Source organism: Arvicanthis niloticus, chromosome 5, assembly GCF_011762505.2.
Source record: "Arvicanthis niloticus isolate mArvNil1 chromosome 5, mArvNil1.pat.X, whole genome shotgun sequence".
NCBI lineage: Eukaryota > Metazoa > Chordata > Mammalia > Rodentia > Muridae > Arvicanthis > Arvicanthis niloticus.
The window spans coordinates 107,408,921-107,434,988 of NC_047662.1; the positions used below are offsets into that span (position 1 = coordinate 107,408,921).

Consider the following 26,068-nt stretch of genomic DNA (forward strand, 5'->3'; position numbering starts at 1 on the left):
TATGCTCTTCAGAAGAAGCTGTAGACAACCACAGAAACCCACTTCAACACAAAGAAAATGTTGTTTTGCTATTGTTGCTCATTCAGCTTAACTAGATTTCTTATTTTGATGCCACCATCTTCAGGGTCATCCTCACGCTGTTATTGGCTTGCCAGTATAGCATGAGCATTCTCTGTGATGACTCTAACATGCCAGATTACAATTAGTAAGAAGTGGGCTAACAGGAGTTACCTAATACATGGAAAGTGATTTCTTTCACAACAGCACTCCCTAGCTTCTTCAGCAGTACAAATTTTGACACAATAGGGAAATCAAGAAGCATGCAGCAGAGTGAATGTAGGAATCCTATCGCCTTGTCTCTGAACTCATTTCTCACATGCAAAATACTCTATGAACATTTAGCAGAGATGAGAGCACATTAGAATGTTTATGACCATTCGGACCTGGGTTTCAATTCTGACCTTCCACTGCTATCTGTGTAAGACCAGCCCAATATTCCACTGCTAAAGACCTTAAAGCACAAGGAAGACACTGCTTTCTATAAACTCACTGTGGCAATATAAACAAAATGCCTACAATATGCATAGTGCATGTAACAGGATAAGCAAGTGCTGTTACTAGGAAGTTTTCTTAATATGAAGTTTTTGTTTTTAACTGTATTAATTGTCCACTTTATACTTACATATTGGGAAAGAGGCTTTAGTGAATGAAGCTCTCTAACAAGACAGAGATTTATGACATGATTCTTTACACAGGGCTGAAGCACTGCTACAGTCCATTGTATATGTCATTGCTTACCTGCTTACATCTGCTTCTAAATGACACAGTGATGATTTCAAAAGTTGACAGCCCTTTCCTCTCCTTGTCATTAACTGTGCCTCTCCTCTTCAACCCTTATGCCCTCACTATAGGATGTACCAAAGACTAGTGATTGCTTAGTTCTGACTAAAATACAGGTTCAACGCCAAGATATGCACAGAATAATTCTACCCCACACTCTTTCTTCAGAGTCTTGCCTTCCACCTCCCAGAAAAGCATACCTTTCCCATCCAATCCTTTCTCAAAGGAATTCCCAGGGATAAAATTTCATCTCTTCTCCTTGGGAACATGGTCATGAGTTTACCTGTGGAACCTTTTATGAAGTGTGAATAAAACACTCCTAGGACCGTCTAGTCAGAAAGACAAAAGAACAAGTTGGTTCCAATTTTACCAACAGTTCTCCCAGTGTGACCTGAGGGTACCTGTACCTGACACAGCCCACCTGTTTTGCTTCCAAATTTGACTGTTGATTTTAATTGCATTTATTTATAATACACATTATACATTCATAAGGACAATTTAATAAGGATATTTACATACAATTTTATGTTGTCTATGCTACATTGTATCTGGACCTTATTGTTATCAATATGCCTAGCAATTTCCTTTCTCATCCCTTCCTTCCCCTTCCCCAGACTATTTTAATTCTAACTGTATTTAATGTATATGTGATTGTATGTATCTGTATAATTCTAAGATCTATATACAAAAGAAAGCATATGATATTTTTCTTCTAAGACTAGCTTAATTCACATAACATTATCTCCAGTTGCACCCATCTTTCTGCAAATGAAATAACTTCATCCTTATGCATAGGTTTATACTATGGCATACACTATATATATATATATATATATATATATATATATATCATATATGTTATGCCATATACATATGCACCATATTTTCTTTTTCAATTCTTTTGTTGTTATGTACTAAACTTAGTTCAATAATTTAACTGTAGTCAATAATGCTTCAGTAATCATTGATGTTCAAGTATATCTGTCATATGATGACTTAAAATTTTTCAGGTAAGCACCTAAGCATGATATAGTTGAGTCATATTACAGAGTCATTTTTGATTTTGTGAAAAAGATCTGTATTGATTTCTAGAGTGGCTGGGATAGCTTTATTCCTGTGAGCAGTATACAGTGGCTTCTTTTTATCCATATTCCTACCAGCATTTTCTGTTTTGTTAAAGACTTCCATCCTGATTGACGGGAGATAAAATACCCATGTAGCTTTGGTTTCGATTTCTCTGGTGAGGGTAGATAGTGTGTGTGTGTGTGTGTGTGTGTGTGTGTGTGTGAGAGAGAGAGAGAGAGAGAGAGAGAGAGAGAGAGAGAGAGAGAGAGAGAGAGAGAGCATGTGTGTGTGCATGCACATGCGTGCTCGTGTTGGGGGGTGGTCATTCACATTTCATTAGCCCTTTTATTGAATGGGTTACTTGGTTTCTTAGGGTTTGTTTTAACTTCCTTGCACATTCTAGATAGTAACACTTTGCCAGACGTTTTTCTTCATTCTCACAGTTTTTTCTGCATTCCATAGACTCTCTTTAGTCACTATCTCCACTTTCTTAAATATTTTCTTGTAAGTAGGCATTTTAGTTTAATGATGACCCATTTGTTGACTGTTGTCACTATTTTTTGAACTACTGATGTTCTTGCCTATGATTATATCATGAAGTGGTGTTTGTTACCTTTCCTTTTAATTTCCGAGTTTCGTGTCTTATGCTAAAGTCTTTGACACATTTGGAGTTGACTTTTGTATAGGATAAAAGACAGTGATCCAGTTTCATTCTGTTGAATGTGGACATCAAGCCCCATTTGTTGAAGAGGCTATCTGTTCTCTGATTCACAGTTTTGACAACTATGTGAAAAGCCATGTTGTTATAGCTGTATGGGTTTATTATAATAGCTGAGTCCTCTATCCCATGGATCTGTGTGACTGTTGTGTTCTAGTCACCATGCTATTTATTAACATAGCTCTGGTGTGTTGGTATCTATACAGTTTCTATTGTTGTTGTTAAGGATAGTTTTTCTTATCATGGTACCTTTTGCTTCCATATAAATTCTTGGATGATTCAGTCAGATTCTTCAGAATTAACACCACCAGTTTATTGTTCCTTAGCTGTGTAAGCCAAATAAGGCAAGTTGCTTAGCATTTATGTACCTTACAATCCAATTTGCAAAATAAGAGGAAGACAAGATTGTTAGAGGAATTGAGTGAATGCAAGTAACTTTCTTACAACAAATCCTAGCATGCAGGAAGCACAGCATTTGGCTTTGTGTGCTCCTATATGCCTGTACACATTCAGAACCCTGAAATGTTTCTCACATCCCCAGAAATTTCTTACATATTAGCCTTTGAAGTACATTTCATTTCCTGTTTACAGAAGAGTCAATTTCCACTTACTGAGATAATAGAGTGCAGTATATTCATGAAGAGAAAAAAAATATGCACCAACCTATTAATGAACAGGGTTCCAATATGGAGAGAAGGAACTGACAAGACTTTGACCTCTATTATAATCATCATTAAATGTTTCTCGTGCAAAATCCTCATACTTTAAGAAGCTGATTACCACAGGAACCCTTTTGTCCACTGAATATAATGCAGGCTTGTAGTTAAAATTTTACGAAGGAAAAAGGAGTGAACATTTTCAGAGATACTCAAGATCAAATACAGGATGAGACAGTACCTGCCCAGTCCATGATGCATGGAATGAGGAGTTGTGGCTTTTGAGTTATTTCTCAGTCAATTTTATTGACTAAACCTCAAACTCTCAAACATGGTGCATGTTGCCAGGATGCCTAAAATCACCCTTTGAACCAAATGAGGATACTCAGTAAGTATAGAGCAGAAAACTTCCAACAGCTGTTGTCTTTGCTGAGAAGCTACTAGAAAACAAGAGATGAAACTGGGTCTCAGAAGGCTTCCAGGCCCCATGTGCTAAATCCTATGACTTGACTTGTAGGTACCACAATTGACTTTCTGGCCCTTCACTAATTAGATGGTCAGAGGCCTTGCTCTTAGAAGTCAGCAGATCATCAGCCCAGGGCCCATTTGGATGGGTTTAAACTATTCCTTTACACAGCTTTTACAAGGACCATTTCTTGTCATCCTCTCTCATCTCCATTCAAACAAGGTATGCAACAAAACAACTCCCACTACCTCTAGGAAACAGTTCGGGCTTTCAGAAATAACATGGCCTTCTAGATAAAAAGCAAACAAACAAATCTACTAGATTTGCTTTAAATTTAAATTTAATTTCATTCTTAAATAAAATTTATCTAAATTTGCTTTACATTTGCTATATCATAATGGACAAGTTGTCTTGGTCTCTCTACATCAATGTCCTAATTTGTAAATGCAAGTAACATCCTGCAATGTTTCTGGAAAGCAAGGATGAGGTAATATATGAAAAATATATGCTTTGTCCATAGCATTTACATGTTAATTATGAGAGATAAGGGAGACTTTTAAAGTTAGTGCAAATTTCTAGAAATAAAATGCATGGGTGTCTGACTTGTTACTAAAAGTTTAATTTTACTATGATTAATGAATACTTCACTTGTTGTCTACTAATACACACTCATCACCAAGCCCAGAGAAAATCTATCAGTGTTATTTTCCTTCATTAAAGAGCAATATAAATATTGATCAAGTCTTCTAGCTGACCTATGGTTTGCTTTCATACATTAAACTGCTGTTCAACTCTGAGGGGGACACTAATTTTCCAATTACCCTTAGTTCATGATTCATTATGTCACATTAAAAGCTAAACATGAACACAGCATCTTTATTGAGAGAAAGTACCACTTAGGCACTTCTCCAATTGCTTCCTTTCCCCAATACTTCATGAACCTCATATAAAACTTGTGGAAGAACTAAAGGATCTCAGAGAAAACAGCCCCTTATGGCTGAAACTCAAGCTCCCTCATTGAGGACCAGAAATGAATAATTCACCAGCAATAAAAGGAAATATTAGGCTACAGAACTTAAGAGCTGGAGAAATGCCAAGGCAAGCATATGTTGTTATATAAAGATAGCTAAATACTTATCATTGGATTAGTGGCGGTCAAAACTTCAAATTTATTTCCTTTAAAAGTAATGACAGCACATTCTGCCACTTGAATTTGAAATAAAATGTGAAACATGGGTGTATAAACATATAGACATATACCATTTTATAAAGTTTTCTTCAAGTGTCTTGATATATCTCAGAGAGTAAGTATCCTTTTAAAGAATTTTAGATTTACCCAGAATTTATATTGTTAATTAGGTATTTTCTTTGCTAGTTCATTGTGAAAGAATGAAATGAATGTCTGGCATAAAAGGGCACAAAAACGGAAGCAGATTTCCCATTTCATAGCGTCCTGCGAGTCGGATGGCCTTTTGTTATGCCTCTGCCTTTCTCCATCTGTGCTTTAGAGTGGCTTTATTGCCACACATGCTTTTGTTTATCTTGTCTAAATAGAAACCTACACTGACTACCTTTGCATTTCCATATTCCTCAATAGTCTTGCTCTCAACAGAAGTTCAAGCTAAAATTTTTTGAAAAACCAAAAAACAAAATTTTTCAATAGCCAAAAGCAGAAATAGTTCACATGTACCTCAGGAGCAGTTCCTTGTGTCAATATAGACTAGGAGCCTGCCTCCCTTATCCTGAGAAGTGATGACTGCCCGTATAAAGTTGGATGCTTTGTTTTCAAAGCATAAAATGACAGTGGCTTTAGTTAACATTAAAGATACAGTTTGGTAAATTTATTATATTATTACATTTCCTTTTGTAAGCCTTTGTATTTTAATATACCATAACAGTTAAGTTTTATTTTTTTCATTGTGTTTCATATGACAAGATCAGTGTGAAATGGCCCTCCACATTTCGGTGCCATCGTCGAAGTGAGCTCAAGGGTAAAAAGCTAGAGCTTGATATAAATATCAATTATCTTAATGTAAATATCAGTTATCCTATTATATGTTTATTTTCAACTCTGATCGATGGGTAATGAAATGATGATGTTCAACAATATAAAATAAAATGCACAAGGTAATTTTAAATAATTAATTAGTAATATTATTTAAAATGGGGTATGTTCTTCTTGCTGGAATGCCTTGTCTGGCCTCAGTGGAAGAAGTTACATCTAGCCCCACAGAGACTTGATGTCCCAGAGTGGGAGGATGCCCAAGAGAGGACCCACCCTCTCCAAAGAGAAGAAGGGGAGGGGGGATAGAGGAAAGGATTCTGGGAATGGGTGACTGGGAGAAGTCAGTAAGTGGGATGTAAAGTGAATAAAGAAAGAAGGAAGGAAAGAAAGAAAGAAAGAAAGAAAGAAAGAAAGAAAGAAAGAAAGAAAGAAAGAAAATATGCATTTTATATACAGCTTTATTATCTTTCTATTGCTTATGAGTGTTATATGTTCATATAATGTGTTTTGATCAAATCCATCCCCATTTCCTACTTTCCAGTCTTTCTTTATGCTCACCACCACTTTTTCCTCCCAACTTAGTACTGTCTATAAGTGCATAGAAATAGCACCATGCACATCTATAAAAACATGGAATCACAGGGACCACACCTATGTAAAATAACTAACACTCCTTCCCAGAGCAGCAACCAGTTGCACACAGGTTCTCATGAAGCCATCTCCCAGCCATGCTGAGATTTTGACTGGCTTGATCTTGTGCCAGCATTATACATACAGTGACAGCCCTTGTGAATCCATGTGTGCCATAGCCCAGCCATGTCTGGCAAATACTGTTTCAGAGATGATCCAATGAACTGGAGGCTGGAGAGCTGTTTGAGGTGGCATGTTCTTGTAGTCCTGGGTGTATAAAAGGTGGAGGCTGGAGTACCACTGGAACTCAGGAGTTTCGAGACAGACTTCCACTTTACTATAATACCTTCCCATATACATTATTCTTTTAGAAAATTAAAATAGGAAGTGAAGATAAGTAGTAGTGAAAATGAAAAATAAAAGAATGGCAAATTCTTGTACATGATCAGCTACTATCCCTGTGCTGATTGACAGAATCCTTCTGATCTGGGTGGGCCTCAGCCTCAGCCTTAGAAGCTTCCTCTAGCCAACAAGTCATGATTATAGTTGGTACATGCAAAGCAGATTTCTCATTTCTTAGCAGTTGAAATCATAGGCTTATAATAAATTAATCAACATTATAATGTTTGCACAAAGTACACTTCTATACTAAATAAGATAGCTCTAATTTCAACTGAGACACTACATAATATATAAAATATATATTATATAAAGTTATATAATTTAATATAATATAAGGTCAGGATTGTTATGTGACATGGATATAATATGCCTAAAACAGTACATGAAGCAGTAAGTTCTCATTAAGAGGTATTGCTCTAATGATCCATAAGCATCACTCACTTTTTTATGTTTTGTAGAAAGTTATTTATTTACCTTAAAAATTATTCTAGGAGTATTTCATACAAGTGTAGAACGAAATATAGTGACACCCACTCCTCATTGTCCCCTCTAACTGTCCCTAGATGACACCCAATACATTCCTCACCCAACTTCCTCTCTCTCTCTCTGTCTCTCTCTTTCTCCTTTCAATAACCCATTAAATTGATCCCCATATGCAGGAGGGTGGAGCTATCTACTGCCTACCAGTGGCCATGGCATACACATCTCAAAAGAATAATTCTCACTCCTAGTAGCTATACACTGCTATTAACTCTTCAGTGAGGGATAAGACCTCATGAGCATCTTCCCTCTCTGTCCATGTTGAAATTTACAGGGCTTGATCTTGTGCCAGTCTTGTGTGGGAATCCATAATTACTATGATTATGAGTTCATAAATGCAACATCCATGTCATTTCAGGGAACTTTTTCCATCTTCCAACTCTTGCATTCTTTCTGCCCCTTCTTCTGTATTTCCTGTACATTGGAAGGAGGTTGGTAAAGATGTCCCACAGAGGGCTGCGCACTCACAGCCACCTGTTCTAAGATTTTAACCACTTATAACTCTCTTCACTGAGTGGGTGTTGACTCCCTGGAACAAGTTTGAGAGCTGTACAAATCTATAGGTATAAACATTCTCTATTTTTTCAATTCTATACTACTCAGTTTAGTCAAATCTGTGTGAAGAGTTCACAGAGCTTCCCAGAAGTATCACAGACTTTGGTGCAACATTATAACCTAAAGAGAAACGGAAATCCATCTAAGAAGGCTTTGAATTCATTCAGATTGCTAAAACAGAACACCATGGGTTGGATGATTTATAAACAATAGAAACATTTCTCACAATTCTGGAGAATGGGAAGTCCAGGGTCAAGTCATCAGTAGACTCAATGTTATTCTTCTGTAGACTCTCTCTATGTATTAACCTGCTGGAAGGGAAAAACAGATCTATGTGGTTTCTTTTATATGAATATAAATCCCATTTCTAGGGATCAATCCCAATCTCCTCCCAAAGACTGTGTCCTCAGAGCATACACTGAGACTTAGGATTTAACACTTAAATATTGGCAAGATAGAAATATTGATTGTACAACCAGACTCCATCTAGAAATAATTCTATATGTTAGAACATGTGGGTAAAAATATACCCAATAAGCTTGTCAGTCCTCTCAGGCATCTGCTGCTGAATAAAATTGCAGTTCTCTGGAAGATGGCTCATTTTGAGCCTTAAAAAGCCTGGCAAGTCTTTAGAATTTAGTATTTAATCAATTCCAAGGGTGAATTTGGACATGAAGTGTTCTTACATTTCACCCCAGGAGCAAAGGGACTAAAGAACAGGCCACCCACACATTGCAACCATGCCTCAAGTTCCTTTATTAAAAGTCCTCTCCACTGCCACCAACCAGGTAGAGGGAACTAAAAGCATTCAGGTACACACAGAGCCAAATCAAAAGTGATATTTTCATCACAATTTACTGAGGCTGGCTTAAAGAGCCTGAGTCTGGAACACAGAGCCTGAAGAATCTCTGAATGCCTAGTCTTAGTATCTTTTTGATTTAGATCTTTTTTATTTAGATGTGTTTCTCCCCCATTAAAAGTAAAAGTAGTTGTCATTCTTTGGCATATTCATTTTTCTGGAAAGCCACCATGACATTGTCAGACTCTCTTGCAGCTCTGTGACCTAGGCTCCCATGTGTCTGGAAAACAACAGCTCACAAATTGTTTTAAATATTTCACTAATACAGAAATGAAATATTTAGTATGTACACAAAGATATGGTAACTGTTTATTTATACTCACACTGCTTTTATCCCCTCCCCAAATAAAGATTAGAATTTTATTTTCTTCTAAAATAATAAATTAGATATCCAAGTTGTGAATCTTCTTCCCATCAGCGAATGAACCCTGACCATCTGGGAATTTTAATTTCATGTGCTCATTGTGAGGAGAGACCTTAAAGTACCTCACCCCATAATTGTCTCTGTGCTCTGGCTGTTGGCATCTTCTCTCCTTCCTGTTTTCTCGCATTTTTAGCTGAGAGAAATGCAAATGTGAAGTCCAGAACTTAGCGCACTATCTAAGTACACTTCCATGAATTTTGCATAATTATTGAGGGATAGGATCGTATGAATTTTCAGGTATTTGCTTCTAGTTCGTCCTTTTCCATTTGCATAAAAAGTCAATTGAAACAGGAGTTTTTGTTGCTGCCTTAGTGGAGTTATCTCACAGGATTTCTCACAGATATTTATGTTCTTGGAACCAAACTCAGATCAAAACTATATACAGACGATTCTGCAAAATGCCATGGGAGTGGTCCAGCTCATTGAGAATTCCTGCCACACAAATAACACTTTCAAGTTAGGCTGACTGCCAGCGCGGCTTTCTCTTAAACATACCGGGGATAGTATTCACACATGCACATTCCTATGCATTAATGAACCACTCTCTTAAAGCTTAATCACTCTAAAGCTAGGGGTGAAATCTTTAAAAAGTTGCCTTTCACAAGAATGAGCCCAGAGGTAGACTGGGCTCAGAGTGTAAAAGACAGAGCCAGGCTGTTCAAGTGGAGACATGAAGAACACTCCTAAGGGCTCTGAAAATCAGTTCTCTCATTTATAAAACAAGATTCTTGCCATACCTCCTCCATGGAGTTGTGAGGAATTAATCTTAGAATGCCCAGAGAGGACCCAGATTTCTTCCTGGAATTTAAGCTACACCGAATATTTTTTTATTAAGTAGTTTTCTTATGTTAAATGATCTTAAAACTATAATGTAAAAAAGGAAGTTCTAGACTTGCCTAGGTTCAAATGGTGTCTTAGTTTAACTTGGTAATCACATGGTTCTGTTGCAAACAAAAGAGGCACTCTGCTCTGAAAACAGCCATGCTCCTTGCCAAGAGACAACTTTCAGGCAAGCATGAGTCTTCATCCACTGTGGGAAGGCAACCAGTGTTCTCTGCATCCCTTGATCTTGGTCACAGACCACCGCCTCACCTGCAAACTTGGTCAGAGAAAGAAATTTCTGTACTTGAGTTGTGTCATTTCACTGTCACATTGATGGAGGTTCATATACAGCAATTCTACAATCTGTGAACAGCTAACAACTCAGATAAAGTTGTGTTTCTTCTGCGAGGGCATGGTAGACTAATTTAAGTCAACTCCTCCCTGGTATCAGAAATACTAAAGGCACACTTTGAATGACTTGAATGAACTCAAAGACAGGCAATTAACATTCTCTATTGTTCCTTATCAGGAGGAAAAGACATTTTTAGTCCTCAGTTTAGTCCAGTTATAAAATTACTTACATAGCAATTGGGATATAGGTTTCTAAAAGACTTCTGTCCTAATGAAATCTAAAATGTCATTAAAATGTCATAAATGTACAATCAATCTGTCAAGGTCAGATTTAATTACCTTTTACATTAACTTTGTGCTTTTGAAACAGTTTCAGATCTTGTCCAATTTAACCAAGACAGTTATTAATGTTCCCATTTGAAAGATAAGAAGGCCAAGAAACAGAAATATTAATAAACTTACCCAGAGTTACTCCATGACAGGGTCAAGTTAGAGCCCACTAGCCCCACTTCATAGTGTCAGTGATTCCAAAATGTAATGACTTTGCAGGAGATAAAATCCATGATGATATCTTGCATCCATCATACATTTCATATATAAAAATATCTCCAGGATTTTGTTCCCCAATGAAGAGAACAGTTCAGGTCATAAAATAAAAAAAAAAAAGCAGTCTTTCTCATATAATCAGAGGAATCTGCACACATTCCTACACCTGACTGCCACGACAATTCTATGAGGATTCTGAGAGCATAGCTAATTGACTCTGATTTTTCAGATTCTATATTGTGTTTTGATTGAGCATGCTATGAAACCCACAGGTATTTCTCTTTTTCCTATCATTAATATCTAATAATTATGTGATAAATTTATATATTTTAACTTTATATTAAGACTCTTAAATTACACATTATTTAAAATATAAATGAAATACAATAAGAAGTAATGAAAGGCATTTTCCATATCCTTCCCCATCTATCCAATTATCGTCCCTCAAAAAATAGTATTATTCTTATGATCTACAAAATTTGGTGTTATCCATGCCAATGGCATGCTAAGTATCTTTTCATATTTCATAGAAATGAAAATTTTGTTTTAGAACAAGATCTATAGACAATTCTAATATAGGCACTCTACACAATTTCAGTTAACTCCTGGAAAAGAACATTGACTCCCTTTTTAATTTTATAGGAGTTTGTACAGTGTTCTGAATGGCTCTCAGCCTCTAGAACACATAGGATTTGCCTGCATTTATCAATCTGTCAAATACAAAATTCTTGGTCTCCTTACTATGAGAAATACAGGAAGAGATACTTTTTTCTCTTTTAAAAGAGCCTTTATTCTTTAAGAATTTCATATAATACATTTTGATCAGATTTATCCCCCAATACTTCCCAAATCCCACTTTTCATCTTCCCCTTCTCCCAATTTCATAACCATTTTTTAAAAATTCAAATCTAATCTTAGACTCAAGTTTAGTCATTCAAAACCTATTTGTATTATCCAAATAATGTTGATGCATGGCGTTCCAGTAGAGAATAATTGATTTACCAAATCTAAGTTCTGGCTCTCCTTTGCCTAGCAGCTAACAGTGAGTCAATATTCTTTTTTTTTTAATTTTTTTTTTATTTTTTATTAGATATTTTATTTACACTTCAGATGCCATCCCCTTTCCCCATTCCCCCCCCCTTAGAAAACCCCTATCCCATGCCCCCTTTTCCTTTTTGCATTTATACATTGTTTTAAAATAATGTTAATCATAAGCGTTATAAGTTTGGAATTGTTCAATCAGAGGTGTAACCCACTGACCAACCTAGATATAACAACTATCTTTGACTGGTGGAGATACATGAATATCTGCCTCCCTGTCTCCCCCCTCTTTCTCTCTTTCATCACCTAGCTTCTCCTCTCCTTCTTCTTCTCCTCTTCTTACTCCTTTTCTTCCTCTCAGTACTCCTCCTACACATCACCCTTCCTGTTAAAATGAAACTTTTCTCTCAAAATACAATTAGAGCATAATTATGCCAATTTGTACCAGTGAGGTACAAGATAGTCCTAATACCCCATCCATCCTTTTGTTGACTAACCAGCACCTCTGTCATCTATCCTAACTAAAACATTTAGTTCTGAACCTTGCTTTAGGATGAATGTCAGCTGACTACCATCCACTCAAATCTTTTCTCTTACGGTAATAACTATAAGTTTTCAACCCCGTCAGAAATCTAGAATGACTGAGTTAGCTATAATTGTGGGAAGCACAAAGCATAGCTTCTAAAACTTAGCCAATTTATAGAGACCTCTGAACACCTGAAAAGCCGAACGTTGGAGTATCAAATCTTCAGCCTTCTGGCCCAGAATCATCTGACAGACCTTGGTGATGCAGGATTATTAAGGACTGATTACTCTGTCTAGGCAGATATAATCAGTCGACTATTCTGCATGTGTGTCCTTTTCTGGACAGTAATTTGTCTGTAGATGGAGAGAGGCAATTCTTGCCTAGTGGCTGTTACCACACAACTGGAGTAACTCCAAGGATGCTCAATTTCTTCTTAGAATCCATGACAGGAAGCTGTCAGGAGCACACAGGTCTCTAATCAATATGAACATTAATATATAAATATTTGTAGCGTCAGTTCTATGGATTTCTGATGTTTTGAAAACCAACTATCGATGTAAGGTAACCTGGACTGTTGTCTGTTCACTCCAATCAGCTATTTCTAAATAAAATATGGAAAACACCCTAACAATAAACTCAAAGCCATGAATTTGCTATAGTCCCTTAACTCATAGGTTAACCATCCCAAATCAGTTTAAAAAGTTAAAAAGGGCTGGGTCTAGGCATTGTATTCCTAAATGTTTTATACAGGCACAATGCCCATGAGCGTATCAATATTCATCTCATTTTTATATTAATAAGAGGCTCGTACCAATGAAAACCTTAAATTTGAGATCAAAGTAAATTCTGTACCATTTAAGAAATTATAACTTCATCTTGATATTAATTATACAGATTTCTACCAATAGGTTATGGCTATGCAATAAGTCCTAGCTAATCCCCCCTGTTCCAACAAAACCACTACTTGTCCCTAGAAAGACAGACCATTATTAACCACATTAGTCCCCAAGCTCAGGGAATAGGGGTGCTGACTCTTCTTTAACTTCTTCAAGCTGATTAAGGGCGTTGAGATTTTAGAAGAGGGGTGGGGGGAAGAGTAAGTTGATAAGCCTCTGATGCTGTGTCTTCACTGAATCCAGATGGAATTCCAGGACATCAGAGGTTTGGGCAGGTCTCCTCAGTATGCTTGATGAGTAGATACACCAAGGCTGTGTATTCTGCAATATACAATTTTCAGAACAAGTTTTAGTATCAAGAGAAAAAAAAAAATTTTCCCACCCCGAGGGGGCTGACATTTTTTTTAAAGATGTTGGTTCTGAAGACTTTTTTTTCCCACTTGTTAGAATTAGTTGTAGTATTTACTTTTCAGATTTTATCCCCTTAGCCTACTTCCTCCCACCACCCAGAAACCTCCTATCCCATCCCCCTCCTCATGCTTCTATGAGGCAGTGACCGCACCTACCCCCCCTCACTATCCCCTGCCCGACCTCACATTCCCCTCCCCCCACTGTGTGTTCATTTTTTTTTTTATGGGACCAAGAAACTCCTCTCCCACCTATGTCCGACAAGGCCATCCTCCCCTACATATACCTCTGGAGTCTTGGGTCCCTCCCTATGTGTTCCCAGGCTGGTGGTTTAGACCCTGGGGGGCTCTGGTTGTTTGGTATTGTTGCTTTCCACCTGGGGTCAATAACCCTTTCTGCTCCTTCAGTCCTCTCACTAAGTTCTCCATCGGGAAACCCCTGATCATATCAGTGGTTAATTGTGACCATTGTCCTCTGAGTGTGTGAGTCTTTGGCTGACCTCTAAGGAGACAGCTATATCATTTTCCTCACATTATGCACTTCCAGCCATCCACAACAATGTTTAGATTAGGTGGCTGTACATGGGGTGAATACCCAGGTGGAATGGTCTCCTGATGGCCCCTCCTTCAGTTTCTGTTCCATGTTTTGTTTCCCTATTTGCTCCCTTGAGCATTTATGTTTCTCGTTCTAAGTAGAACTGAGGCATCCCCTCTTGGTCTTCCTTCTTCATGAGCTTCATGTGGTCTGTGGGTTGAGTCTTTGATAATCCAAGCTTTTGGGCTAACATCCGTGGAGATATGTTTGTGTAACTATCTTCTTTTGGGGGTTTTGGAAGATTACTTTCTTGCTTTTTCTAGGTTGTAGTTTCCCTCCTTGTGTTGGAGTTTTCCACCAATTATTCTTTGAAGTGCTGGATTTGTGTTGAGATACTGTGTAAATTTGGATTTGTCATGGAATATGTTGGTTTCTCCATCAATAATGATTGACAGTTTTGCTGAGTATAGTAGTCTGGGCTGGCATTTGTGTTCTCTTAGGGTCTGTATGATATCGGTCCAGGATTTTCTGGCTTTTATGGTCTCTGGTGAGAAGTCTGGTGTAATTCTTATAGGTCTGCCTTTATATGTTACTTTGCCTTTTTCCCTTACTGCTTTTAGTATTTTTTCTTTGTTTTGTACATTTGATGTTTTGACTATTATATGGCGGGAAGTATTTCTTTTCTGGTCTAAACTATTTGGAGTTCTGTAAGCTTCTTGTATATTTAAGGACATCTCTTTCTTTAGGTTAGGGAAGTTTTCCTCTATAATTTTGTTGAGGATATTTACTCGTCCTTTTAGTTGGGAATCTTCCCCCTCATCTATACCTATTATCCTTAGGTTTGGCTTTCTCATTGTGTCTTGGATTTCTTGTATATTTTGGGTTAGTAGCTTTTTGTATTTTGCATTTTCTTTGACAGTTGTGTCAATGTTTTCCATGGTATCTTCTGCACATGAGATTCTCTCTTCTATCTCTTGTATTCTGTTGGTGATACTTGTGTCTATGACTCCTGATATTTTTAGGTTTTCTATCTCCAGGGTATTGTCCCTTTGTGATTTCTTTATTGTTTCTACTTCCATTTTTAGATCCTGTATGGTTCTGTTTAATTCCTTTTCCCTTTTGGTTGCATTTTCTTGCAATCCCTTAAGGGATTTTTGTGTTTCCTCTTTAAGGGTTTCTATCTGTCTACCAGTGCTCTCCTTAAGTTCTTTGAGAGTGTTATTTATGTCTTTCTTAAAGCCCTCTATCATCATCATGAGAAGTGATTTTAATTCTGATTCCTGCTTTTCTGGTGTGATGGGGTGTTCAGGGCTTGCTCTGATGGGAGAGCTGGGTTCTGATGATGCCATGTAATTTTGGTTTCTGTTGCTTACATTCTTGCTCTTGCCTTTTGCCATCTGGTTAACTCTAGTGCTGCCTGTACTTGCTGTCTCTGACTGAAGCCTGTCTTTCTAGTTATCTAGTTTGTGTCTGATCTCCTAGGGGTCCAGATGTCTCTGTGATCTTTTCCAGCTGCACTGATTACAGTGGTACCTCTAGGATGCCTCAGAATATGGTGCCTCCAAGGTAGTAGTCCAGCTAGATGTCTGCTGTTCTGGGTGCAGTGTCTCCTTTAGAATATCTCAGGATATGTTGTCTGAAGCTCTAAGTTCATTTGTTCTTCTGTGGCTCTGGATTGAGTGGACCTTCCAGTATGTCTCAGGTGGAATCCGGGGTCCACACAACAGCAGACCTGGCAGAGGTCTGATCCAGGCCTCAGATCTGAGAACTAGTTTCTAAGACACTGTCCAAGTTAGAGCTCCTGGGATCCCTGCTTCCTCTGGATTCTTGAAGGTTGGGGACAGAGCTGTCAGCAAGATCTGCTCAGTGCTCTGGCCCAGACTGGAAGGAACCAGTGTTCCAGGCCGGGAGTGACTTCCTGGGTCCTTTTGGTTCCCAGTTACTCCCTGTTTAGGGAGGGCCCTGTTGTCTGCTTACCTAAGATACTGCCTGAGTTCGAGTGCCTGGGATCCCCGCTTCCTCTGGGTTCTTGGATGTTGGGGGCAGAGGTGCCACCCAAGATCTGCTCAGTGCTCTGGCCCAGACTGGAAATGAGTCAATATTCTTACGTTCTATTCTTAGGGCTTAATTTCATTGTCTTCCTCAGTATATTATAAGTTGCCTTAGAAATATCTACATGGATTTTAACTGGGAGGCAAGCATTACTGTAAGCATTGTAGATGTACTGTAATAATTCTATGAGGTATTTTTATCCCACTGTACAGTGGAAAAATTAAGAGAAGTTGGTTAAATAATTCAGTGTTTTATACACACAGGTGATAAGGAATAGAACCAACCTATAATTCGCATATGCTTCAACATCAGTCTGGATAGACTTCCACTCCTCCACAGGTAGGCAAAAACATACTTGCTTTCACACTGTTAGCTTCACTCAAATGTGAAAGGTATAACACACAAACACAGATTAGTGCGTTTTAAACAGAGAAATGTTGTCATTTTGATGCATGTCAATCACTATTATTCGTTAGCCTTCTCCTGGATGGGTTTGAGAAAATTTCCACCCCATTTTTCATCAATTCTTATAATTTACATAAGAAACCAATATATAAAAAGATATAATGAATATATATATACTAAGTACATATATACAAAATTAACATCATATTTAAATGCATAGATATTATATAATATTTAAATCAATTTTAAAAGATCCCCAAAATTTATCATATTAAAATTACAACATATTTCTAGGTTTTTAAGATATATAGTATATTATTTAATATCTACTCACCCTAATATATTTGTGATAGTGCATTAGAATTTATCTTCTATCTGAATGCAATGTAGTTTCTAATGATCAACTTCCCTTTATTTTTATTTAATATCTCCCAATTCTGATAACACCATTCTATTCTTAACACCTGAGAAATTAACTCATTAGTTTCCACATAAATGAGGTTTTTGGAGTATTGTCTTTCTACATGTGTATTATCTCAACCTAATAGTATTCTATTTCATCTATGTTATAGGAGTTGACAAGATGTCATCCTCCATGGGTCAACAATTTTCTTAATCCATAACTTGATGGACACTGGTTGTTTATTTTTTGGCTATGGTAAATCATGCTGCAATAGCATGGCAGCATAGATGCATTCTCAACATAATGATGCTAGTTGCTGAATTATTATTTTAAGGTATATGCTTTTATTACAAATTTATAAATAATTTTAATCCTGAAGACATGTGGAATTTTATTAACTAACTTTTCCTTTTATTAAGTTATTTCTAGCTAGACCCTTCTTTGAATTTCTATTCATTTATTTTTTCTCTCTTTCTTGTAATATTCTTATGTGGACAAACCATTACACTAACAGTGTCTTTTGGTTCTTTACTTATTTTTCTTTGATTTATTCTAAATGCTTTATGATTGCTATGAGGCTTGTGAAAATATCTTTTGTTATTGGCAAGCTATTTTGAAATGATAACAACAAGAAAAAACAATTTCAAAAGCAGTAAAAACCTCAACACTTCAATTTATTCCTCTCTTAATTTAAAATTTTTTGATATCCTATTCGACATTCCCTAAGTTGCCTCTCAAAATATCACTGTGGCGACTTTTAGATTATTTTATTGATAGGAATAGTTCGTGCACATGTCTTATACAATTTGATATTCTAAATTTGTTTGTAGCTTAACTGTGGGTTTTATAAGTTCATGAATGTCTCCTTCTAGTTATAAAACTTCCCATGGCAACTCTTGTAGGCTCTATCTGGTGATTGTGTCTAGGGATGTTTCTAATTCACCTTCATTTCTAAAGAATGTTGGCTTTCAGTTGACAGCTATTTTCCATTCAGCACTGACAACCCTGGCCTTGCAAGAGCACTGCTGAGAAGCACACTGCCAGTCTAACAGGGACAACTTTCTGTCTTTTCTCTTGAATCCTGAGAATCTTCTTCTTTTTACCTTTGACAGTTCAGATATCAGACATCTTGATGTACACTTGGATGGGTTATACTTGACTGGTAAGAAAGTCCTTGGGTATTTGTATCTTCCAGGTTTAAGAACTACTTATAATTTATTTGAATAAGATCTCTATCCATCCATAGTTCTATCATTCTTGAAAATTGGTGCACATTAGTCACTAGTTTTCCCTGTGGCAGGTCTGGTTCTTGATTCCCAGGGAAAACTGTACTACATTTTCTCTCCCACCCTCAAGCAAATGTTTGCCCCATGCTAGAATGCTAAGAGTCGAGAAAGAGATGACATGGCTGTCTTCTCCCTGACTTCTTCATTGTGTCTTTTTATTTTGCTGTATTGAAAGCAGACATCATGGTGTTTCCCCTTCTTGTTTATTTCTTATGACGATATTTTGGAACATCAATAGCTGTGCAGCTTAAAGTGTCAGAAAGTAGATAATCACTATGGAATCATATTACAGTCACTATCTTGATGTTTCTCATATTTGATAAATGCATACCTCTCTCCCAGCCCTTCAGTAACAATTGTAAAATGAGGTATACCAGTATCTTAAACCTAATTGTAAATTTCCAACATTACAATGTATTTATTTTTAATTTTTTCTCACGAAATGTTAACTAAATTTGACAATTTCATGATGTATATAATTATTCTCTCTCCCATCTTTCTTTCACTACTTTTACTTCTTTCACTACTCCAATTCTCCTCCCTGTAGACTTCTTTTATATTCATATATTTAGCATATTTATGGATTTGTGTGTGTGTGTGTGTGTAGTTAAAACAGGGACGACTGTGTAATGATGAGTTTGGAATAAGGCTTTTGAGACTGATGGACAAACACATAGATCAATAGGTGAAGATAATTTATCATTAAATAATAGTTCAGGAGAAAGGAATAGTGTTTCATAAGGCATTCCTCTATCTATGGCTGACTGATTTATGATGGCCAATACTACACAGAAAACTGCAGCTGCTTTGAGTCTGTCATTCTGTAATGTCTGTGGCATGCCTAGAATATAACATTCAACAGACCTTTTTCCTATCTTCCAGATCTAAATTCTTTCCACTCTTTCTTCAGTAATGTTTCCTAAACCTTAGTGAAGTAGTATTAATGTCTTGTGCATTACTGACACCACAAAAGTCACTTACTTGAAGCACCTGGACATCCATGAGTCATGGCATTCATCACTGTTGACTGTGAAGAAGGTTTCTCTGATTAAGGATTAGAGTATTAATTGTCTTTTGATATATGCATGCATACTTACAAGGCAGTTCAGCTTAGCTGAACAATAGTAGTTAAGTCCAGTTACTGTGTCTACTAAACCTTTCTTGTACCAGTTTTGGAAGGCTCAATGGTTAATTTTACACAAGTTTTGTAAATATGTTGATATAAATGCAGGTAAAATTTGGCTATGGTAGTAGTATCAGAATTAAATCATGAAAATTCTAACAAATCATATTTAATGGGACATTCTTATACTCTTTCAAGTGCTCAACATTAATTTTTTACTAGCCTTCCATTACTTCAGTAGGAACTGACTCCCCAAATAATTAAATACATTCTCCATAGCACGGACTTATTAGATGTTACATATTTTAAATAGTACATTATTAAACTGGCACATTGAATAAAATGATAATTACAGTAATGACTTCTTACCTTTAATCATTTTTCGGTAACCAAAAAAAATGTAAATTATAGAATTTCTGTTACCCCTTGCCAATAAATTCTTAAGCCATCATTTCTCAGAGCTAAATACATTCAAGGAAAACACAGCACCATGTTCTCTGGTGGTCTCTCATTGCAAATCAGAAGTCTAGGTTTCTAATAACTTCTCTGGCAACAGAATGAAAAACCTGGAGTGTGTTCACAGCCAAAGGTTTGGTAAGTTCGCTTAGTCTACGTGACTTTTCATGTTTGACCCTTGCAGCAAATGTTTCCTAATGTCAAACATAATATCTGACTTTTCTAGAATAAATTGGCTTTGAATTCACCAGTTAGGTTGAAGTTATTCTTATGTTTTCCTTTATGACTCTTTGTGTAAGAAAGCTTTCACTCTAATGATTAAAACAGCTTTAATTTTTTTAATTGAAAATGCTGTGAATAACATTTAATTACTCCCTACTCCTTGTGTTTCCAAGTATTAATAGTCAAAGCTTCCATTTAACAGTCTAAAGGAATACTGCTTTTGTCCTTGGAACTATTTTTAATTAAACTATAACTATATTATTTCCCCTCTATATTCCCCTTACCCTCTTTATACCCTTCAATCCTTTCAAATTCATGTCCACTTCTTTCATATATACATGATTGTATACATACATGCATGCATACACACACACACACAAACACACACACACGCAAACAACCACACACAAACACACTGCCAATACCAGATTACAGGGATTATCATTTGGTACCAAATAACCAATTAGGAGCTCATTACTGGGGAAGGCTTTTTCTCCCCCTCAGCATTTCTTGGTTGCCTGTAGCTCTCTGTCTGAGGATGGAGCCCTGTAAAATTCTCCCTTCTATGTTATTATGTTGTATTTCTTCAGGTCTTGTTTAGGCAGCCATATTGTTGGTGTATCATGTGTGAAACTACATTGCCATTGTAGAAGACATAATCTTCACAGAAGATGTACTGGTCCTCTGGGTCTTAAACTCTTTCAGGTATTAGTCTCTTCCACAATATTCCCTGACTCATGGGTATAGAATTTGTATTGTAGCTGTATCAAGTGGGTCTAAGAAGTCTACAATCCCTCTAACCCTGCATTTTGATGGTTTTCTGTAATGGTGTTCATCTGTTGAAGATAGAAATTTATTTAAAAAGATATAAGCTATATTTCTCTGTGGTTGAGTTGATCATTTAGATTCATGACTCTTTGTCTTTTGAGTTTGTTGTATATTCTGGATATTAATCCTCTGTTATCTGTATAACTGACAAAGACTCTGTATTCATGGATTTCCCCTTCATGCAACTGTCAGTTTATTTAGTGGTGCCGAAGCTTTTTAGTTTTATCAGGTCCAATTGCTAACTGTTTTCTTTATGTCCAGGGAAGATGGAGTCCTATTCAGGACGTCCTTTCCTATATGTAGATAACGTTGAGTGTCTTTCATGTTTTCTTCTAGCAATTTCAAGTGGTTTAGGTTTCATGTTTAGGTTTCTTTTTTTTTCTTTTCTTTTTTTACTCGTCTCTCATATGTTACACCCCACTGCAGCTCCCTCTCCGTCTTTTCCTCCCAGTCCCTTCCCCTACCTCCCTTCTACCCCAGATCCATACCTCCTGACCTCTCAGAGAAATCAACCATACACGGCAAATCAAGTTATAATAAGACTAGGCTCATTCACTCATATTAATGTTGAATTAGGCAGCCCAGTAGGAGGAAAAACGTACCAGAAGCAGCTGAGTCAGAGATAGCCCCCACCTCCACTGTCAGGAATCCCACAAGAATACCAAGCTATACAACCATAACATATATGCAAAGGACCTTAGGTCAGACATATACAGGCTCCCTGGTTGTTGGTTCAGTCTCTGTGAGATCCTATGAACCCTGGTTAGTTGATTCTCTTGGCTGCTTTCTTGTGGTGTCCTTGACTTCTCTGTATCCTACAATCCTCTTCCCCACCCCTCTTCCACCGGATTCCAGATGCTTTGCCCAATATTTAATTTTAGGTCTCTATAACTGTTCCCATCAGTCACTTCATGAAGCCTCTCTAATGACAATTTTTTGTAGGCTTCAGTCTATGAGTATAACAGAGTACTGCGTTGACTTTTTCTTTCTGGACCAGCTTGGCTCTATCCTAGGTCTCTGGACTATCCAGACTCTGATTCTCAGCCCTCCAGACAGTGTCAAGTGTAGGCTCCCTCACTTGAGTATTTACTGGGTCCTGCAGTCACAATATTCTGAGAAACTGCCATATTAATTTCCAAAGTGGCTGTATAAATTTACCATCCCACCAGCAATAGAGGAGTGTTCTCCTTACTCCAGATCCTCACCAGCATGAGATGTCACTTGTGTTTTTGATCTTAGCAATTCTGATAGAAGTAAGATGGAATCTCAGAGTTGTTTTGATTTGCATTTTTGTGATGATTAAGGATGTTGAACAACTCTTTAAGTGTTTCTCAGTCATTTGAGACTCCCCTCTTGAAAATTCTGTTTATATCTATACCCCATTTTAAATCAGATTATTAGGTTTCTTAATGTTTATGTTGGTTTGTCTTGTTTCTTGAGTGTTTTGTAATTTTGGGAGATTAGCCCTCTCTCAAATGTGGAGTAGGTCAAAATCTTTTCTCCTTCTGTAGATTACCATTTTGTCCTATTGGTTGTGTCCTTTGCCTTAATGAAGATTTTAAGTTTCATGAGGTCCCATTTATTGTTGATTGTAGAGCCTGTGCTATTGGTGTTCTGTTCATGAGTTTGTCTCCTGTGTCAATGTGTTAAAGGATATTCCCTTCTATCTCTTCTATCAGGCTCAGTGTATCTGGTTTTACCTTGAGGGCTTTGATCTACTTGGCCTTGAGTTTTGTGTAGGCTGATAGATCTGTTTGCATTGTTCTACATGCTGACATCCAGTTAAATCAGCATCGTTTGTTAAAATGCTAATTTTAATAAGTCTGCCTTTATATATTCCTTGGATTTTCCTTAGCTACTTTTAATATTCTTTACTTACTCTGTGTGTTTAATGTCTTAGTTTTTATGTGGCAAGGGGACATTCTTTCCTGGTCTAATCTATTCGGTGCTCTTTAAGATTCCTGTACCTTTACAGATATATCATTGTTAAGGTTGGGAAATTTTCCTCCTATCATTTTGTTAAAAATATTTTCTGGCCTTTGAGCTGGGATTCTTCTGTTTTTATTCCCATTATTCTTTTTTTATTGGTTATTTTATTTACATTTCAAATGTTATCCCCCATCCCAGTTTCCCCTTACAAGACCCTATACTCTCTCCTCCCTCCCCCTTGCCTCTATGAGGGTGCTCTTCCACCTGTCCACCCCCTCCTGCCTCAGCAGCCTAGTATTCCCCTATCCTGGGTCATCAAGCCTCCACAAGACCAAGCGGCTACCCTCCCAGTAGTGCCAGATAAGGCAATCCTCTGCTACATATCCAGCTGGAGCCGTGCATACACCCTGTGTACTCTTTCGTTGGTGATTTAGTCCCTGGAAGCTCTGGGGGGTTCTGGATGGTTGATATTGTTGTTCTTCCTATGAGGTTGTAAACCCCTTCAGCTCCTACAGTCCTTGCCCTAAATTCCCCATTGTGGTCCCATGCTCAATATTCTTTGTTTTTTTTTTTTTTCTGGTGTTCCAAATTTTCTTAATGTTTTGTGTCAGAAATTTTTTTTGATTTAACATTTTCTTTGATTGGTGTATCTATTTCTTCTATCATGTCATCAATGCCTGAGACTCTCTTGTTCATCTCTTGTATTCTGATGCTTGTGTCTATGGTTTGTGTTTGTTTACCTAGATTTTCCACTTCCAGAATTCCCTCAGTTTCTGTGTTCTTTATTGCTTCTATTTCTATTTTCAGGTCTTGAAGAATTTTATTCATTTCCTTCACCTGTTTCGGTTTTTCTTAGCTTTCTTTGATTTCTTTAAGGGGCTTATGCATTTCCTCTTTAAGAACGTATTTTATCACTTTAAAGTTGGGTTTTCTAGTGCTTCAGAAGAGTTGGAATATTCAGAATTTGCTGTACTAGGATGGCAGAGATCTGATGGTAACATATTACACTGGCTCCTGTTGATTTAGTTCTTATGCTGGCCTCTAGGGATCTGTGTTTGGCGTTATTATAGATCTAGATGTCAATTTTTGAGTTGTTTTTGTTAGGTGGGTGTTTTGTTCCTTGGTTTCTATTTCTTCTCTGGTCTTCTGCCTGGAGTGGCCTATGGTTCAATAAAGGGTGTCTATCTGAGTTGGAGGCTGAAGTTCTGGCAGCCGGAGTAGCTTCTGGTTTAGCTGTGGATCCTCTGGGGTTCTGTGTGCTGGTGTGTCTTCTGGGGTATCTGTGTGCTGGTCTGGCCTCTGGTAGAAAAGGAGGCCTCCACAGAGCTGTGGGCCGGATATGGTGACTTGGGGTGTTGATCTCGTGTTTAGATCTTTGATCCATTTGGAATTCATTTTTTTGTGAAGGTGATAGTTATGGCTATGATTTCATTTTCCTATCAGTGAGCACCTACTTTTCGCTGGACATCTTTTCTGTGGAGTATGTTTTTGGCATCTTTGTCAAATATCAGAAGTCATATGTATTCATGTTTGAATCTTCTAATCTGTCTGTTGGTCAGCATGTATATTTTTGTGCTAGCCATACTGTTCTTATTATTATGGCTCTGTGGTATATTCTCAAGTCTGGAAAGGTAATTTCTCCAATGATGCTCTTTTTACTCTGGGTTATTTTGGCAATATAGGGTCTTTATAGTTTCATGTGAATTTTATACTAGTTTTATTTTTTAATCTTTGTGATGAACAAGATGGGGACTTTGATTATAATTGCATTTATCTGTGGATTGATTTTGGTAGAATGGTTACCTTTGTGATATTGATTCTATCAATCCATGAGAGCATGTGATGTCTTTACATTGTCTAGTGTCCTTTTCAACCATTTCCCCAACCCCCAGACCACCTTGCAGTGGTCTTTTATATCCTTGGTTAGGTTTACACCTAAAAAATTAATTTTCTTCGATACTCTTGCTAATTGAAATACATCCATGACCTCTTTCTCTGTGTGTTTGTTATTAGTATACAGAACAGTTACTAATTTTTGTCTATTGATTCTGTACACTGTTATTTTTTTGAAACTGCTTATATTTCTTGAAGGTTTTTGACAGATATTTTGGGAACTCATGTGTATTATATTGTGTCACCACAAATAGGGGTAATTTGATTTCTTCTTTACCTATTTTTATTACTTTAATTTCCTTCAGCCAATTATTGTCCTAGCTAGTTATTTGAGCACAGTGTTGAAAAATGAATGGGGTCATTTTTTTGAGGACTCTCAATACTATAGTGACTGATTAAAAGCTCATGGGTCCAGGAAGTGATGAACAGAGCATGGCATAGACTTTTAAAGGTTCTTCAAAGGACCTCACAAGCTGCCAGGACCCGCAGGCATTTCTGACTCAGAAGTATCCCTTACCCCTTTTCTAGATTTATATCATTATTCTCAACTACCCCAACACTCAGTACTAAAAAGCTACCAGAGAGCTTTCTATAAAGGCCTGTTGTTATTTTTAGTAAGACAAGTAAAAGACCATTTGCTGAAACTATATTCCCCAGTCCCAAGAGGAGTGGAGAATTCCCAGATATCACTGAGGACTGCAACTGGGGTCAAACTCCCCACTGGGTACCCCCTATTATAGCATATGACCTTTATTCTTTCAGCCATACTGTCATAGTTTCTAGCTGTATATTCCCAAAGCAATTATGAAAAGTCATTTTTTGAACCAACATCACCTAGTACAGGGATGTGAGAAAATGATTGACCATGTTCAAAACCAGAATTCATCACTGACTTTTTTATGTAAGGGCATTTTTACTTGCTCAGGAGTCCATTTATAATTGTAAGTAGAACTTAAGTAGCAAAAAAAGAAAGTTATTTCAGTGCATTTTACCTATTTCATGGACCTGTAATCTGATACTGAGATATATATATGGAATGAATATTTATATGTACATACATATACATATAAATATTCATTCCATGGCCCTGTAATCTGATTGTACCTATATATCACATATAAAATATTATAAGCTATATATAAATATATCATATTTATATTATATATGCTGTTAGTTACACATGTAAA

The 26,068-nt window shown here is 37.0% G+C and overlaps 1 protein-coding gene across 5 annotated transcripts in view; it reads left to right on the plus strand.

The window, feature by feature from the left end:
• Lingo2 (leucine rich repeat and Ig domain containing 2) overlaps positions 1-26,068 on the plus strand; it is a 1,212,628-nt gene that overhangs the window by 1,143,704 nt on the left and 42,856 nt on the right. The window contains exon 2 of one of the 5 annotated variants that reach the window (XM_076935175.1): positions 16,600-16,675. The exons of the other annotated variants lie outside the window; for them this stretch is intronic. The gene's annotated coding sequence lies outside the window, so the exon portion shown is untranslated. The remainder of the gene's footprint in view (positions 1-16,599; positions 16,676-26,068) is intronic. 5 annotated transcript variants of the gene reach the window in all.